Below are 16,690 nucleotides of genomic sequence, written 5' to 3' on the forward strand. Positions count from 1 at the left end.
ATTAGGTGAACCCAATCATGAATTCCATTTCCTTGTTTACATGAGTCCTTCTTTGATCTCTTGTTTCTTTGTGCCCTTATGTTATTCTTTGCTCTCATTCTTACCCTTTGCTTTTTTTCCTTTTCTTGTTTTTTGTAGTCATGTTCCTTAGGTTACTTCCTTGATGGGCTTTCTATCAGGCTTACCCATACCTCTTGAGAATTCCTTGTACTACTACCCACTCCTCTCATAATAACTGGCAATTATTGCCATACCTTCCCTCTAGATATTTTATTGGGAAAGCTTGACAATATTGATCCTTATGAACCCTTGGCTCAACCAATAATCCATTGGAAACTATTAACCTCCAATTCCCCTTTTGTTGACTCTTCTTCATGGCTTCACATGGTCCTTATCATCTCAAGGCTTCACCACTCCATAAACTGGTATTTAAATTATAATTACAAGTATTCTAGGTATTTTCCCATTTACATCTACACACCCATACATGGATCAATAACATAATTAATTACAATTGCAATATCAATGAGGATCAATAAAAGATGGATGTTACATATATACCAACTTCCAGTGGAACATATGGATGATTGATTCCATGATATAGGGAAGGGGTTTCTTTGAGGCCCCATGGATTTTGTAAAGTAATCCCTTTAAAGGGGGCAATTGATTATTTTATTGTAACAACTACCCTCATTGAGCATTCCAAGGGTGAAATTATTAATATTGTTGTATGATTGATTGTGGTTTTGAGCACATGATTGAGCACTTATGATTTTGTGCCCACCATTTCTAATTTAGTGTAAAGGGTGGAGAGCTCCATTCTATACAAGGAGAAAGTGTCCTTCATTCCAATTCATCAAAGAATAATGAGAAAAAAATTCTGATACATTTTGAGTGCATTATCTTTTCTTGGGGACTACTGAAATTTGTCAAGGGTTAGATTAGAGATTTGGGTCAGATTAGATATTTCTTATAGGATTGTTGGAGGACAAAGTTGCAGTTGGGGCTAAAGAAGGGCACCATGCTCCATTAGAAAGACATCTCAAGGTGAGTTCTCCACATAGTTTGCTTTGATCATTAAAAGTTAAGTAGTTCTGCATTGAGGCCAAATGTTCATGGACTCTTTTCTCTTGTTATGCAACCCCTTTAAGTTCACCCTACTGTAATTGGATTTGATCCTAAATAAAACCATCCCCCCAACTAGATCCTAAGAACCCTAATCACCCTAGGTAATGCTTGAAGGAAAATCCTTTGATTATCATCAATATTACTCCATCTTAAACCCTAGTATCACTTTTCACTGTCCATGTGACCCCATAACACTCAGGTACTAATCTATCTTATCTCCAAATAAAATATAAATCTTCTTCTTTCTTTTTATAAATTTCCTTTCCTTTTCCCTTGTTTAATCTATAATCTAGGTTTTAACTCCTTAATTAATCAATCTAGATCAACATATATGAAATCTTGCACTAATTATTGCATTCATTTAAGACTTATATTTGTTCCATTCACAAATCAAATGTTCATTGAATAATCTTCTAATGGTTGGTATATCCTAAGGGATAAATTTCTATTAGTTTCACACATTAGTAGCACAACCCTTAGAGATCTCACGATCCATGCACGCCTACATCGTTGTAATAGTTTGGCATGTGATGTGGTGTAACAAGGGTGTCAATTCTTCATCATCGATTTTTAAATTAACAATTATTGTGGTGGATCATATCTTACCTATGTCATAAATTTTTTCAAAACAATTGTGTTTGGTTTTAAGTAAAAGCATAAGCTCTAGCTATGTAAAATTATTACACTAGAAATTACATAACAGGAAAGGAGAAAATTAAATTGCACTGAAAAAGACTAAGTAGCTCAAGGGACCAATTCATTTTCATTCATCTGATCAACACAACATAGTCCATCAAATATTTCGGGTGTAAACTAAGGGCTTATCAACCTAACAGTTTTAAGTTGAAAGGTGTATATTTGATGTCCAATTAATTATCAAGAAGATCTTGAAAATGAGCATATCCAAATTTTGATTGATTTGAAAATCAATGTCAACTATAGATCTAATTACAAAATCTACATAAAGACCAAGTAGTTGTGATTAGCAAAACTCCACACCAAGAAGATAGTCACAAATAGGAATGCAATCATTAAACAGTGCTCTATCTACTATGGTAAGAACTGATGGGAGCATAGCAAAGGTTCATAACCAAATCCGCCAATGCATGTTCCTTTTATAAAGTTACTCACTAGGGGCAATTTAAGTCACATGCACCATAGATATCTTGAAAAACATGTTGTAGGTTGTGCCTCAATAAATCTCGCTTAATTAATAGCTCCCCCATGAACTGCACAACTTGCAAATTTGGAATAACTTCTAGAGCCTAGTGTAGATCTCCCAAAATATTACTCAAACATAGGGCTTACTACTTTGCTTCATTTATGTTGTCATATAACCCTTTAGAGGTTCAGAGAATTTTTGTCCAAGCACATGTGACACATAGATAAGGATGCTTTGTCATGAATCATTCTAAGTGTTCTCTAAAAACTCATAGCAAGATGTTTGTTGGTTGAAAGGAATAGTCATTCAGTAAAACAAGATGTTTGGTTTTGCTTTTCATAAAATTATTAAACATAACTAATAGACAAAATTTGGTCAAAACTTGGAAATACAACTTTGAGCAACACTGTGATTTGTCATTGTTTAACATACACTTTTGAATGTATAAATGGATTCAACACCCTAAAAATCACCAGAGGCACTCGAATTTTGCATATTAAACAACTTAAACTTAAGATTCTTATAAAAAATACCAAACTTTGGGTAAAATTGACCAGAAAAAAGTACTCAAAAATGGTCATTTCATGCATTAATTAGACTACACATTTAATCCTATGTTTTTTGTTGATTTGTGTAGCTTGGGAGGTACTCCCACAACCCCTGGGGTACTAGGTTTGTGAGGAGTTGACCCACAAATGTGGTTTGTGGGCAATGTACCCAAGCAATGGATTTTGTAGCCAAAGTTTTGGGTGCAAGACCAAGAGGAGATTTTGATATTTTATTCATTGGTGGAGCACCCTTGAAGGGCTAAGGGGCACCCAAGGCTTTGATGATGTGGCAAAAGAACCAACAAAATAATTTTATTTCTTATTATTGGTGGGGTTTGTATGTGTAGGCTCAAGTCGGCTTGGCCTAAAAGACACAACCCTTAGTGAGAAAGGGCACCACCATAGAAACCTATAAGAAGGAGTAATTTGAGTTCGTTGGAGGACATCCAAGCTAGCACATTCTCATGTGATCTCTACCCAAGGAGAGTGAATACCTTAGGGAGCCGCAGGACCTTAAGGAAGGATGAAGATGGAGGGTTTATGGTTTGTTACAAGTCTACTACAAGGCTGAGTTTAACCCAGGAAAGAGGACGCTACATATGTGATCTTCAACCCTCAAGAAGGTCATATTTTGTGCATCTTTTGGGGTTATTTTCGTTGTGATTTCGTGCCCTAATTAGGGTTGTTTCTATGCATGAATGTTCAATCACCTAAACGTAAGCCCTAAAGTTTGTCCTAAGCTCCAGTTGAAGTGCGTTAGAGAGGGTCGAGACCGTAAGGGAGCATGATTATCTTTCTTTAAGGGTCGCAGTGCCTCATCTTGAGTGCACTAGGTTTGTGGGAGATCTGATCTAAGCAAGGAGGCTGAAATACTCTCAAGTTTGCCCAAAACACTGTGCGCAAGTGGACAGAGGTAGGGTGATATGTTGATGGAAGTATGGTTGTCATGAAGTGAAGAGACATGGGCAGAATCAAGGAGAAAGGTGTGTTGAAGGTGATGTGAAGAGGTATGTTCATAGGTATTGAACAACAGTTTGGTATATACCCAGTACTACTAAACAAGTAGTGATTCATTCTTGCGTGGGTTATGCAGTAAGCCCTAGATCAGTGGACTATGTGAGGGATGGTTTGATGCCCTAGTTTAGTGAAGTTTGTGATAAGAGGGTTGCGTATAAGAAGCCCCAAGTACAATGATAAAGGAGTTGTCTTATCACTGTTGTATGGGCAAATTTGTGCAAGCCCTAAGTATTGTCCTCTAGAAGCAACTAGAAGGGCGTTAAGAGGGAAGACGTAGAAGACCTTATGTGTAATGACCTTTGGTGAAGCAAAGCATTGCAAGAAGGCAAATTGTTGAAGACCCTAAGACAAAGTTATCTTGGAGGAGCAAGAGGGTTGCTAGAGGCAATTTGGTATCCTAAGATCAGTCAACTTTGGAGCAACTAAGGGATTGATAGAAGCAGATTGTTCAGCTGAAGATGCAAGCATTTTGAAGTTGCAGAAGTGCTTATGAGTAGTAGAAGAGGTGGCAAAGGACCTGTCAAGTGTTCAATACGTGGACTGAAAGGGATATGAAAGTGCTACATCAGCGAGCAAGTCAAGGGTGCCTTGTTCAAGGTAGATTGGTTGCCATATGTTGTTGATAGCTAGCCCTACTTTTTCTTGTATCAAGGCTAACTATAAGGGTCATGATCCCTGGTACAGGAGCCCTATGTTTGTTGTATTAAAGATTGTAATATAAAAAGTTTTGGGTTGAAAATTTGTCTTGTGTACTAAGTTGATTCATTGTTGTACATTTTTCGTTGTGCAAAGTGCTAGTGTTGTGGTATTTTAGTGTGTTTATGATCGTGTTCTTATACATAGATCTGTAGCTGAAGTGCCAAGGAAAAATCAATATGATTTTAGAGCTACTTTGAAGGGGCAGGGAAATCTGAGTGTGCACAGCAAAGCAACTTAAGAGGGAGCTAGGAAATTGTCTATGACATGGAGCAAAAGGTTCAGCTGAGAACATGGAAATGTGGTCTTGACTGGCTAGGTGATGAGATAGGCTGGGAGTTCTGGTGGATTGGTGGAGAACCTGGTGAACAACAGTTTGTTGTGTGGCAGGTTGTAGATCATGGACTTTTGATGACTTGTCAAAGATTGTTGTGACTACTCAAGGGATGCTTTGGCATGAACAAGTTAGCTTTGTGTAAAGAACGAGATGATGACAAACTAGTATCTTTGTTGGGTTGTGAAGTTTCACATCCAAGATTGGATCCATGTGTGTTGGAATTTCTAAGTCTATCCGTTAGAAATTCTTCATGTACTATCTGATTTAATTCTTCCTACTCATTCAGTTACTTAACAAGTTATTTACCATGTAAATACTGAAAATAAATACAAGTACAGTATCAACACACACAAATCATCAACTGAAAGAGAACAAGCACAAGTGACACCGTTGTTTTTGGACTAATGTCCCCGGAAAAACCAAATGTGGGAAAACCGGTGTAGTTATCATAGGGTTTTATTATTAAGTAGTTTCAAAATACAATCTGGGTGCCAAAAATGGCTCACCCAACAGAGAATGCCCTCGGAAGTAGTACCTCTTAGTCAAAGACATATATTTTGGCTAAATCACCGAAGGAACGATCCCACAGCAACACTACAGCACTATGGTGCTCTCTGTCACCCTGATAGGGACTGCGTCACCCTATACAGCGCTCCAGCTCCAATCTGCCCCACAAAATCTCCTAGTGTCAGCCTTTAGAGTCTACATCAACTTCTCTGGCCCAGCGTCAGCCTCTCGGAGCTCTGCGTTAGCCTCTGGAGCCTCTACATCTCCCACGTTGGCCCTCCTCAGACTCTACGTAGCTCCTGGCTAACTCTGCGCGGCCTCTGGCTACCTCTATGTGGCCTTTAGCTGGCTCTACGTCAACCCTCTCCCGGCTTCTGCGTTGATGCTCCCGGTACTATCTCTGCCTCTCTGCTAGTGTATTCACTGCCCCTCAGCTGCAACTATGGTCACTCCTCCTATTTCCTCGGCAAGCCCTGCCCCAGAAAATCGAATTCTTGATCAACTCGGTGTATTCTCCAACTGACCCTCAAGCCTCTTATACTTTTCTCGTTGACAATTCAACGACCGAGATTAAGTCCCTAATCAACAGCTAAGATTATATATGGCTTGATCCATGAATTTTGGACCATTATAACTCAGTTTTATATTAATTCACATTAATATCTTATTTTCCCTAAGTTTAGACTTAGGGACTCCATTAAAAATATTAATTATTTTAATATCTCCCAAACTTGTTAGATTTTGCCCAAAACATTTATGGGTCTTGGAGATCTCATGTGTTTTAGCCTCTCCACCAATTTTCAAGGCTAGAGCGCATCTGATGCTACCCCAAATCAATACTCCCTCTTATTGAGGATTGTGCTCTAGCAATACTCCTCACTGAGTATCACCCTGATCATTCGACATCGGTCCCTGTGCTGATGTTAGGCCCACTGCCCAACATCCTCTGCACTACTGCATCATGTACTGTTACCAATGGCCCTGCCACTACCACTGTTGCATCCCTACGGCAGTTCCCTCTGCATCCGTGTTGTTGTCCATGGCCCTGCCACTGCCACTGCTACATTTGCACTGCATCCCCTCTCATCATGTTGCATCGTGTTGCTCATAGCATTGCCACTGCTAACTGTTGCACAGCAACTCAGTTACTGAGAAGTAAGTAACTGATCTCCCAACTCTGACATCTCTATCAAGCTAGAAACACTCTCGATGTTGAAGCTCCCTCTATTGTTGATAAGTGCTCCCTCTTTGACCTCTACGTTGTTGCAACAACTATATGCCTCTCGCACTATTGCCTCACGCTGTCCTAGGATCCTACACTGTAGTCCTCTCTGTCACTCCATCTGCATTCGTCTCTACCGACATTCGCCAGTCCTGCTACTCCTCTTTGGGGCTCCCGTAGCAAGGTATAATCCAACAGGTTGGGTACCTCAAGGATCTTGCCCCTCATCGCCTGTAGTCTGTCTAACTACAGCTCGATGTCTCCCCACCTCTTCTCTCGAGGTGCATGAGCACTCATGGCACAATGGTCATCTGTCTCCACTTCTTTATCCACCCTCGCTGGCGTTGCATTGGTCTCAGAAGCCTCTCCCTTGCTCTTCTTCCTTGGGCACTGGCTCGCATAGTGACCCGTTCCCCATAGTGGAAGCACTTAACCTTGGAGAGGTCCTTCTTCTTCTGTTTCTCCTGATTTCCTGCAAATGCTAGGGAAACATCCTCCTCTTCCTTATTTTTTATTCTAATCCCTTTGCCGCTGCTTCCCGCCTTGGTCATCCTTCTGATATCTTCTTGCTGAAGAGTCGCCCACAGTTCCTCCCAATCTAGAAGGCTCACCCTGCCCAGTAAGCTTTGAAAAAATACCTCCCAATCCTCTGAGACTGCATTCAGTGCGGTCCTCACCAACATCTCCTCATCCGGCGTGGCCCCTATGGAAGTCAGTTGATCCCAGATCTTCGTCAATCTCCCAAGGAAGATATCTATCTGCTCGCCCCTCTGCATCTGATATGACCGCGGCTGATTTTCTAGAAGCATCTTCCTCTTCACGGAAGTATGTTGATACAACTTCTTCAGGGCATCCCACATCTCATTTGTCGTGCCCTTCTCAGCAATATGTGATACCACATGATCCTTGACCCCGTCAAGAATGATGTACTTAGCCCTGGCCATTGCCTCCTCATACTTCTCATTTTCAACCGGGTCAACTGGGTTCGCTATCGTTTTCAAGGCGAAGTGTTTGATGTGATACCTATCTAGAATGGACAAGATCATGGCCTTCTAGACTACGAAGTTTGAAGCTCTGTCTAGTCTATCCTGATCTCTTAGCCCATTCACTACCATTTCGCTGCTCCTCTTTCGACTCTTTCGAGTCTCTCTACTTCCATCCTAGAAGTCCTCTAATCGACTCCTGTTGAGTCTCTCAACTTCACATCTGGAAGTTCTTGGTTTGACTCCCTCTGAGCCTCGATTTCCCTTCTGGAAACCCCTCTGCCAATTTCGAGATGCCCCACTCCGATCATTTGTGTAACTGCACCACTAATCTGGATTTCTTGGCTAGAAATCCTCGGCAACAACTCCCTCCTTAGTTTTGCCCTGTTAGGTATTGTTCTGATCACAGTACCCCACCAACTTCGCTTCGCAAATTACCCACAGCCTCCTATGCCCCAGCAGTCTGAAGGTTAGAGCCTCTAGGCTCTGCGCAATCCTGGCACCGGCACAATCTGCACCTCCTGGCCACAGCGCTGATCCTTCCTGACTGAGAAAGATGACAGACACTACATAGGTCAGGTCTGCTCCTCTCTACCTCAGCGCTGATCCTCCTTGCTCGAACTAATGACATGGGCTCTCTGTGTCACCCCTTCCTTGCTGCTTTCTGCTAGGACTAGTTTCTGTCACTCGGGACAGTTGTTTCCACTGCTACTGCTCTACTCAGCTGATGCCTTTAGTTACCCTGTGATCTGCAACCATGCTCTGATACCATGTTGGAATTTCTAAGTCTATCCGTTAAAAATTCTTCCTGTACTATCCGATTTAATTCTTCCTACTTGTTCAGTTACTTAACAAGCTATTTACCATGTAAATACTGAAAATAAATACAAGTATAGTATCAACACATACAGATCATCAACTGAAAGAGAACAAGCACAAGTGACAACGTCGTTTTTGGACCAATGTCCCCAAAAAAACCCAATGCGGGAAAACCAGTGCAGCTATCAAAGGGTTTAATTATTGAGCAGTTTCAAAATACAATCTGGGTGCCATAAATGGCTCACCCAATAGAGAATGCCCTCGGCAGTGGTACCTCTCAATCAGAGACAGCTATATCGGCTAAATCACCAGAGGAACGATCCCACAGCAACACTGCAGCACTTCTGTTGCTCTCTGTCACCCTGATAGGGACTGCGTCACCCTATCCATCTCTCAAGATCCAATCTGCCCCACGAAATCTCCTAGCGTCAGCCTCTTTGGCCCAGCGTCAGCCTATTTGGCCCAGCGTCAACCTCTTGGGGCTCTATGTCAGCCTCTGCATCTCCCATGTTGGCCCTCCTCAGGCTCTGCGCAGCTCCTGGCTGCCTTTGCGTGGCCTTTAGCTGGCTCTGCGTCAACCCTCTTCTGGCTTCTGCGGTGATGCTCCCGGTATTATCTCTACCTCTCTGCTACTGTATTCACTACCCATCAGTTGCAACTCTGATCACTCCTTCTATTTTCTCAGCAAGCCCTACCCCAGAAAATCGAATTCTTGATCAAGTCGGTGTATTCTCCAACTGACCCTCAAGTCTCTTCTTATACTTTTCTCGTTGACAATTCAACAGCCAAGATTAAGTCCCTAATCAACAGCTAAGATTAGATCTGGCTTGATCCATGACTTTTGGACCATTCTAACTTAGTTTTATATTAATTCACATTAATATTTTATTTTCCTTAAGTTTAGACTTAGGAACTCCATTAAAAATATTAATTATTTTAATATCTCCCAAACTGGTTAGATTTTGCCCAAACCATTTCTGGGTCTTGGAGATTTCATGTGCTTTAGCATCTCCACCAATTTTCAAGGCTAGAGCACATCCGATGCTACCCCAAATCAATAATGTGCACATGAGGTATTTGACCCAGGAGGATGAGATCGCTTGTTGAGTTGAGTTGTGATGGTCTAGATGAGACCCAATGTTTAACCGTAGCTCAAACTGACCTTGGAAGGACACAAGTTCAATAGCAAATCTTTCTAGGAGGGAAAGCAGTGTGAGCCAATAGCATTGTGTAGACTCAGAGGGAGTATGCCTTATGGAAGTTTGAATCTTTAAGTTCTGGTGAGATTGAGGCAAAGACACTACTAAGAATAGTGTGGTTCATTCTACAAGGTATGTTGCAGTAGTGAATGCCAGAGATTGGGCTAGTGTCGTCAAGAATGACGAGATACTTCCGAGTGGTGGAAGTACCTCCCTTGCTATGAGGGAGTGTTGATTTTTGTAGCTTGGGGGGTACTCCCACAACCCCTGGGGTACTGGGTTTGTGAGAAGTTGACCCACAAATGTGGTTTGTGGGCAGTGTACCCAATAAATAGATTTTGTACCCAAAGTTGTGGTTGCAAGACCAAGAGGAGAAATTGATATTTTATTCATTGAGAGCATGTGGGGCACCCTTGAAGGGCTAAGGGGCACCGAAGGCTTCAATGATGTAGCGAAAGAACCAACGAAAATTTTTTATTTCTTATGATTGGTGGGGTTTGTATGTGTAGGCTCAAATCAGCTTGGCCTACAAGACACAACCTTTGGTGAGAAAGGACACCACCATAGAAACCTATAAGGAGTAAAAGGTTAGTTCGTTGGAGGACATCCAAGCTAGCACATTCTCATGTGATCTCTGCCCAAAGAGAGTGAATACCTCAGGAAGCTGCAGGACCTTAAGGAAGGCCGAGGATGGAGGGTTTATGGTCTGTCACAAGTCTGCTAGAAGGCTAAGTTTAACCCAGGAAAGAGGACGCTGCCTCTGTGATCTTCGACCCTCAAGAAGGTCAGATTTTGTGCACGTTTTGGGGTTGTTTTCTCTGTGATTTCGTGCCCTAGATAAGGTTGTTTCTATGCATGAACAATCACCTAAAGACCAGCCCTAAAGTCTGTCTTAAGCTCCTATTGAAGTGCGCGCTATGTTTCTGGGTATAAGAGGAGAGGACCGAGACCCTAAGGGAGCATGATTATCTCTGTTTAAGGGCTGCAGTGTCTCAGCTTGTGCACACTAGGTCTGTGGGAGATCTGATCAAAGCAAGGATGCCGAAATACTCTTAAGTTTGCCCAAAACAGTGCGTACAAGAGGACAGAGGTAGGGTGATACGTTGATGGAAGTATGGTTGTCATGAAGTGAAAAGACGTGGGCAGAATCAAGGAGAAAGGTTTGTTGAAGGTGATGTGAAGAGGTGTATTCATAGGTGTTGAACAACAGTTTGGTATATGCCCTAAGTACAGCTAATCAAGTAGTGATTCGTTGTTGTGTGGGTTGTACAGTAAGCCCTAGATCAGTGGACTGTGTGAGGGCCAGTTTGATGCCCTAGTTCAGTGAAGTCTGTGATAAGAGGGTTGTGTATAAGAAGCCCTAAGTACTATGATAAAGGAGTTGTCTTATCATTATTGTGTGGGCAGATTTGTGCAAGTTGTAAGTACTCCCATCTAGAGCAGCTAGAAAGACGTTAAGAGGGCAAACTTAGAAGACCTTACGTGCAGTGACCTTTGGTGAAGCAAAGCATTGCAAGAAGGCAGTTTGTTGAAGACCCTAAGAGCAGGTTATCCTGGAGGAGCAAGAGGATTGCTAGAGGGCAGTTTGGTAGCCTAAGATCAGTCAGCTTTGGAGCAGCTAAAGGATTGATAGAGGTAGATTGTTCAACTGGAGATGCAAGCATTCTGAAGTTGCAGTGCTTGTGAGCAGTACAAAAGGTGACAAAGGACCTGCCAGGTGTTCAAGGTACATGGACTGAAAGGGCTATGGAAGTGCTATACCAGCAAGTCAAGTGTGTCTTGTTCAGGGTAGATTGGTTGTCATAAATTATTGACAGCTAGCCCTAGTTGTTCTTGTATCAGGGCTAATTATAAGGGCCATGATCCCTGGTACGGGAGCCGTATGTTTGTTGTATTAAAGATTGTAATATAACAAGCTTTGGGTTGAAAAATTGTCTTGTGTACTAAGTTGATTTACTGTTGTACATTTTCCGCTATGCAAAGTGCTAGTGTTGCACTATTTCGGTGTGTTTATGATTGTGTTCTTAGACATATACCTATAGCTGAAGTGCGAGGAAAAATCAACATTTTTGAGGGGGGTTATCTCAAGCATTTCCACATCAAAAATCAATAATGAACCTTCACTATTATGCTCTTTTACCTTCAAGGTATCAAAATCAAGGAGTGCATCCTTGAATGTAGACTATACCCATTGAATTTTCAAAACAGTGCACTTGGTGTGTGAAACCTTATGTCCATTGAACCATTCATCACTTCACTCTTAGCCTGTCCTCTACAAATCTCCAAGTTCTAAGAGAGATCACTTCACTCTTAGCCTGTCCTCTACAAATCTTCAAGTTCTAAGAGAGATCACCTCTAATCTTCTTCATAAGCTTAACATATTCTAGAAAACTTTCTTTGGAGATTCTTTATTCTAATATTCTCATCGGCCAAGATAGGAGAAGTTGGGTGCATTCTACAGCCCAAGGTGGAAGAGATGTGTCACGTGTGTGTCAACGTGGGTGGGGGGAATGAATAAACTAAAAAAGAAATAAAAGGTTGATGTGCTATACCTAGGGAAAAAACAAAAAACATACCTACAACAATAATTATAAAAAATAACTCACATAAATCCATCTTAAACCTAGATATTTTAAGTCCACGAAAGTTTACACCTATTGTTTTTGCATCCCCTTGGTGCTTAATAGATCAGGGATTAAAATGGACCTATACTAGTAAGTGAAAATAGGCATGGCACATCTCCTTTTATATATTCTTTTAATCTAGGGAAATTTATCATTGTTGTTGTTGCCCCCATGGGGCCAAACAAAGCGGTGTTGATACCACTGTTAAGATTCTGACCAGAAATCTCCTATTATAACAGGGGAAATTCATAATATTATAATGGAAATGTGAACAGATCTGATATCTGTAACTAATGAGGCATGAACAGCAGTATTTTTTACAGCTGTAACAGCAAGAAATCAGCACTAGCAACTGCAATTTCACCACTAATGGCAGAAGATTCTGCACTAGTCGACATTATTCAGACAGCACAGTTTCAGACGATACTAACAACATATTTTTAGAGTTCAAGAATCATCACAGCAACTAAACAAGGAGATGTAGCAGAGAGAACCCATAAATATCAGATAATCCAGTAAATCAGTAGATATAACATAAACTCTCCGGAGAAGTTATGGTCACCAACTCAGGACCAGATGGTTCACTGTAGTATGGACACTGCTCTTGACCCAGCTTTGACCCCTAAGAAATACTTGCAAATCCCAAAAATTCTGCACATTCTTCTCATTCCACAAGCCTATAAATAGACAACGGGATACAAGAAACTGCACATACAAAATATGTTGTGGACCCTAGAACCTAAACAAAGAGCCATAACTACAAACTTGATCAACAAAGTTTATCTACAAAACATATAAAATATTCACCACTAAGAGGTAGTTCAGAGTATGTGGCCCTATTAGGTGGCCATTAATTCTAAGAAAGATATCCTACTCTAAGGCTGCCATACAGCCTATAAATCGTCCTTAATTTACACCTAGCCCATCCAGAATAAAATTGGGGATTCAAACTAAACTTCTTCACTTCAAAGCATGATAAAGGTGTTTCTTCTAAGGTGGATAGAGCACATATTATGAGATATCGTCACATTCAAACACATGTTCCTCTAACAAAAATAGGGCAATGGAATGCACCAATTTTGGAAACAATCGCCGAATAAATGATTAAAAACTGCAGTTTGTTGTGGTTAGTTAGCTGAACAAAGGGCCAGCTGCAAGTATCCTCTTTAAAATAGGTTTCAAAGAAAGGTAGGTGTTCAGAGTCTTCAGACAACAGAATTATTTTGGAATGCTTCTGCAAAGACAGAACAAGTGTATTATTACTTGTTAGCTGTTCACAAACTGTTAAACCTTATCAATTAGAACTTAGGTATAAAGGTTAACCTGTCCCATCTATTCTCATTTAAGAAAACATATCCATAATCATCAAAACCAATCTTAGTAAAATAACCAGCTGAGCAAGAACATAATCAACATATAATAGTCTCAGGCATGATTCCATGCACATATTTTATTTGTAACATGAGCAATAAAGAATTAGATACGACTCCCTGTTTTCGGAGCCACACACGTCAACTCAATGGCTAATAATCTTCTTGATGAAGTTGACAGTGCGTAACGGCACTTCTTCACATGCCACTTCCACTCTTAGTCCCTAAGAAGTGCCATCCCCAAAGTCGGTTGGAGGGAGGGGAGGGGTGCAAATTCGAATCCATCATTGAAGGATGAATATCCAATCAATGCATATTGGTGCCACTTTAATTCCTCAAGTTTTCAACATGACCAGGCAACAAAGAAACATTCAAACACAATCGTTTATTTCCTCTAACTTCAGTGTTGTCCAGTAAATGTGTGCCTCCCATTCCCTTTATAAATCTTGTTCCTTCTTAAGCTCAATACTAATGCCAATCCTTCACCATCTATACACAGGCATTGTGAGAAAACTGTGCTGGCGGACCATTACCAACCAGTAATCCTTCTAGTGATGTTGAAGGTTTGCCACAAGGAAGCTATAAAGCAACCGTGTTTGTGCAAACTCAATCGAGCACAAACTATCCCTCCCTAAAAGAGCCATTCATATTGAAACAGATTATAATTTATTATCCCTCTTAACAAATCTTCTCCTGGCAGTTTGAGAAATGAATTTGGCAACAGTGAGGTAGTCATCACAGACCATGAGGTTCATAATCAATTGGATAGGATGTTCCCACAAACCCAAAAGCAATGGCAAATGCCAAATTTTGTTGTGGTGTATATAACACATTATGTGCGCACGTCCAAAATCACATTCTTTTTGCACCTCTTACATATTATCAGTAAATCTTTTGAATGAGGCCGATACCCTGCAGCCTTCATCTCTTCAGTCAGTCTGTTGCTCCATTTGCGGATGTGATCTATTCCCTACTAGAAATATATGCACTTTATTCTTGACTTCTATCCAACTCCATCCAGGCATCTTCTTTATTCCTTTTTCTTTCATCATTCTTCTTACTTTTGCGACATCATCCCAGCTGCCAGCTGCCGCATAAATATTCGATAGAAGTATATAAGTTGCACAATTTTGTGGCTCCAGCTCAAACAGGTGTTTTGCCGCTTGTATTCCCAGCTCTGCATTGTCATTGATTCTACAGGCACCAAGCAATGCAGCCCATATACGAGCATCGGGTTCCAAAGGCATGCTATCGATAATGTTCTTTGCTACATCCAGCTGCCCAGCTCGGCCAAAGAGATCAATCATGCAAGCGTAATGGTCTGTCTTCGGTATAATCCCATGTTCTCGACTCATGGAATCAAAGTAGTAACAGCCTAGGTCCAGTAAGCCTGCATGGCTGCAAGCTGAGAGAACGCCAAGGAATGTAATAGAGTCTGGCTTGACACCTGCCTGTTGCATCTGTCCAAAGAGCAGGAGAGCATCATTTGCCAACCCATGCATGGCACATCCTGAAACCATTGCTGTCCATGAGACTAAATTGTGCTCTGGCATCCTTCGAAACACTTTATGTGCGTCCTCTATGCTTCCGCATTTGGAATACATTGTAAGGAGACCATTTCCTACAGAAACATATGGTTCAAACCCAATTCTAATACTCCGTGCATGAACCTGTTTACCGTGTTCAAAAACTACAAGGCTCGCACAAATACTGAGGACACAAGCATATGTGAATTGGTCAGGCATTGTGCTACCATACTGCATCCGACGGAAAAGCTCGAATGCCTCCTCAGCACGCTCATGCTGTGCATATCCTGACATCATTACCGTCCAAGAGGCAACACTTCGTTCAGGCATTTCGTCAAACAACTTGCGGGCTTTTGAAATATCACCGTATTTTGCACACCCATCCATCATTGTATTCCAAGAAACCACATTTCGTTCAGGCATTTCGTCAAACATCTTCTGTGCTTCCTTTAAACACTTGCATTTTGTATACATATCAAGAAGGGCGCTGCCTACAAACACATTCAATTCTATTCGAAGTATAAGAATATGAGCATGAACCTGCTTTCCGACCCCCAGAAATTCTAAACTCGCACTTGCACTGAGAACGCCGACCATAGTAACAGAATTAGGCGCCACACCTGCCTTCTGCATTCTGCAAAACAGTTCCAAGACCTCTTCGCCATGCCCATGTTGTGCATACGCTGCAATAATTGCATTCCATGACACCACATTTCGTTCGGGCATTCTGTCAAAGAATTCCCGTGCAACCTCAACACGCCCTCGTTTAGCATACCCTGCGATCATCGTCGTCCAAGAAACCACATCTGGTAGAGACATTTTGTCAAACACCTGGCGTGCATCCTCCACCAAGCCACACTTCGTATATACATGAACGAGACGGTTACTCAAGAAGGTTCTAGGTTCAAATCCATATTTTATCATATGTAGATGAACCCGCTTCGCCTCTTTCATTGCTTTGCTCTCAATGCACCCCTGTAACAGACGAGCATACACATTAGAATCCAATAAAATGTGTTGTTCGTCTGTCCGATGCAGAAGGCTTGCCGCCTCCTTCAATCGTCCCTCTTTACAGAGAGAGTCTACAACTCCAACAATGCTGTACAGGCAATTATTGGCTTCATGTTCATCTATTTGGTTTTCGCTGGCAGTGAAGTTGGAACTATTTGCACTGATAGTTTTAATTGTTTGCCAGTGCCCAACAGACAAGTATGTTTGATTGTAAACACTATGGTAAAAAACGAAAAGCTTGTGTGAGTTGTGTAAAGGAGATTCAAGTGCTAATATCGGCTTGAGTATATGAATGAAATTCGAAGTTAAATACTTCATAGAAGCAATCAGGCATCGCTGATGCTTGAATAAATGTTGCAGAGCGATGCATTCAAAATTTATAGCAAACCGGAATGGATGAATAAATTTCACCTTCAATTGGTGTAGTAGGTTGCGTTTTACCACAGATTGGCTGAATGATGTTTGCCTTCGGTTTTTCAACCTAGGTAAACAATTCCTCTATTTAATCCAGCTTACCCTGATTGGTTCTTCAACTAATCCA

General features: G+C 41.3%; 1 pseudogene; it reads right to left on the reverse strand.

Annotated features, from left to right (window-relative positions):
- Positions 1-14,541: 14,541 nt before the first annotated feature.
- LOC149220996 (pentatricopeptide repeat-containing protein At2g21090 pseudogene) lies at positions 14,542-16,467 on the reverse strand (annotated as a pseudogene).
- Positions 16,468-16,690: the final 223 nt, after the last annotated feature.

The sequence above is a fragment of the Pinus tabuliformis genome, chromosome Q, assembly GCF_031772625.1.
Source record: "Pinus tabuliformis cultivar Carrire ecotype Pingquan chromosome Q, CPIR1, whole genome shotgun sequence".
In the NCBI taxonomy this organism is placed as follows: Eukaryota; Viridiplantae; Streptophyta; class Pinopsida; order Pinales; family Pinaceae; genus Pinus; species Pinus tabuliformis.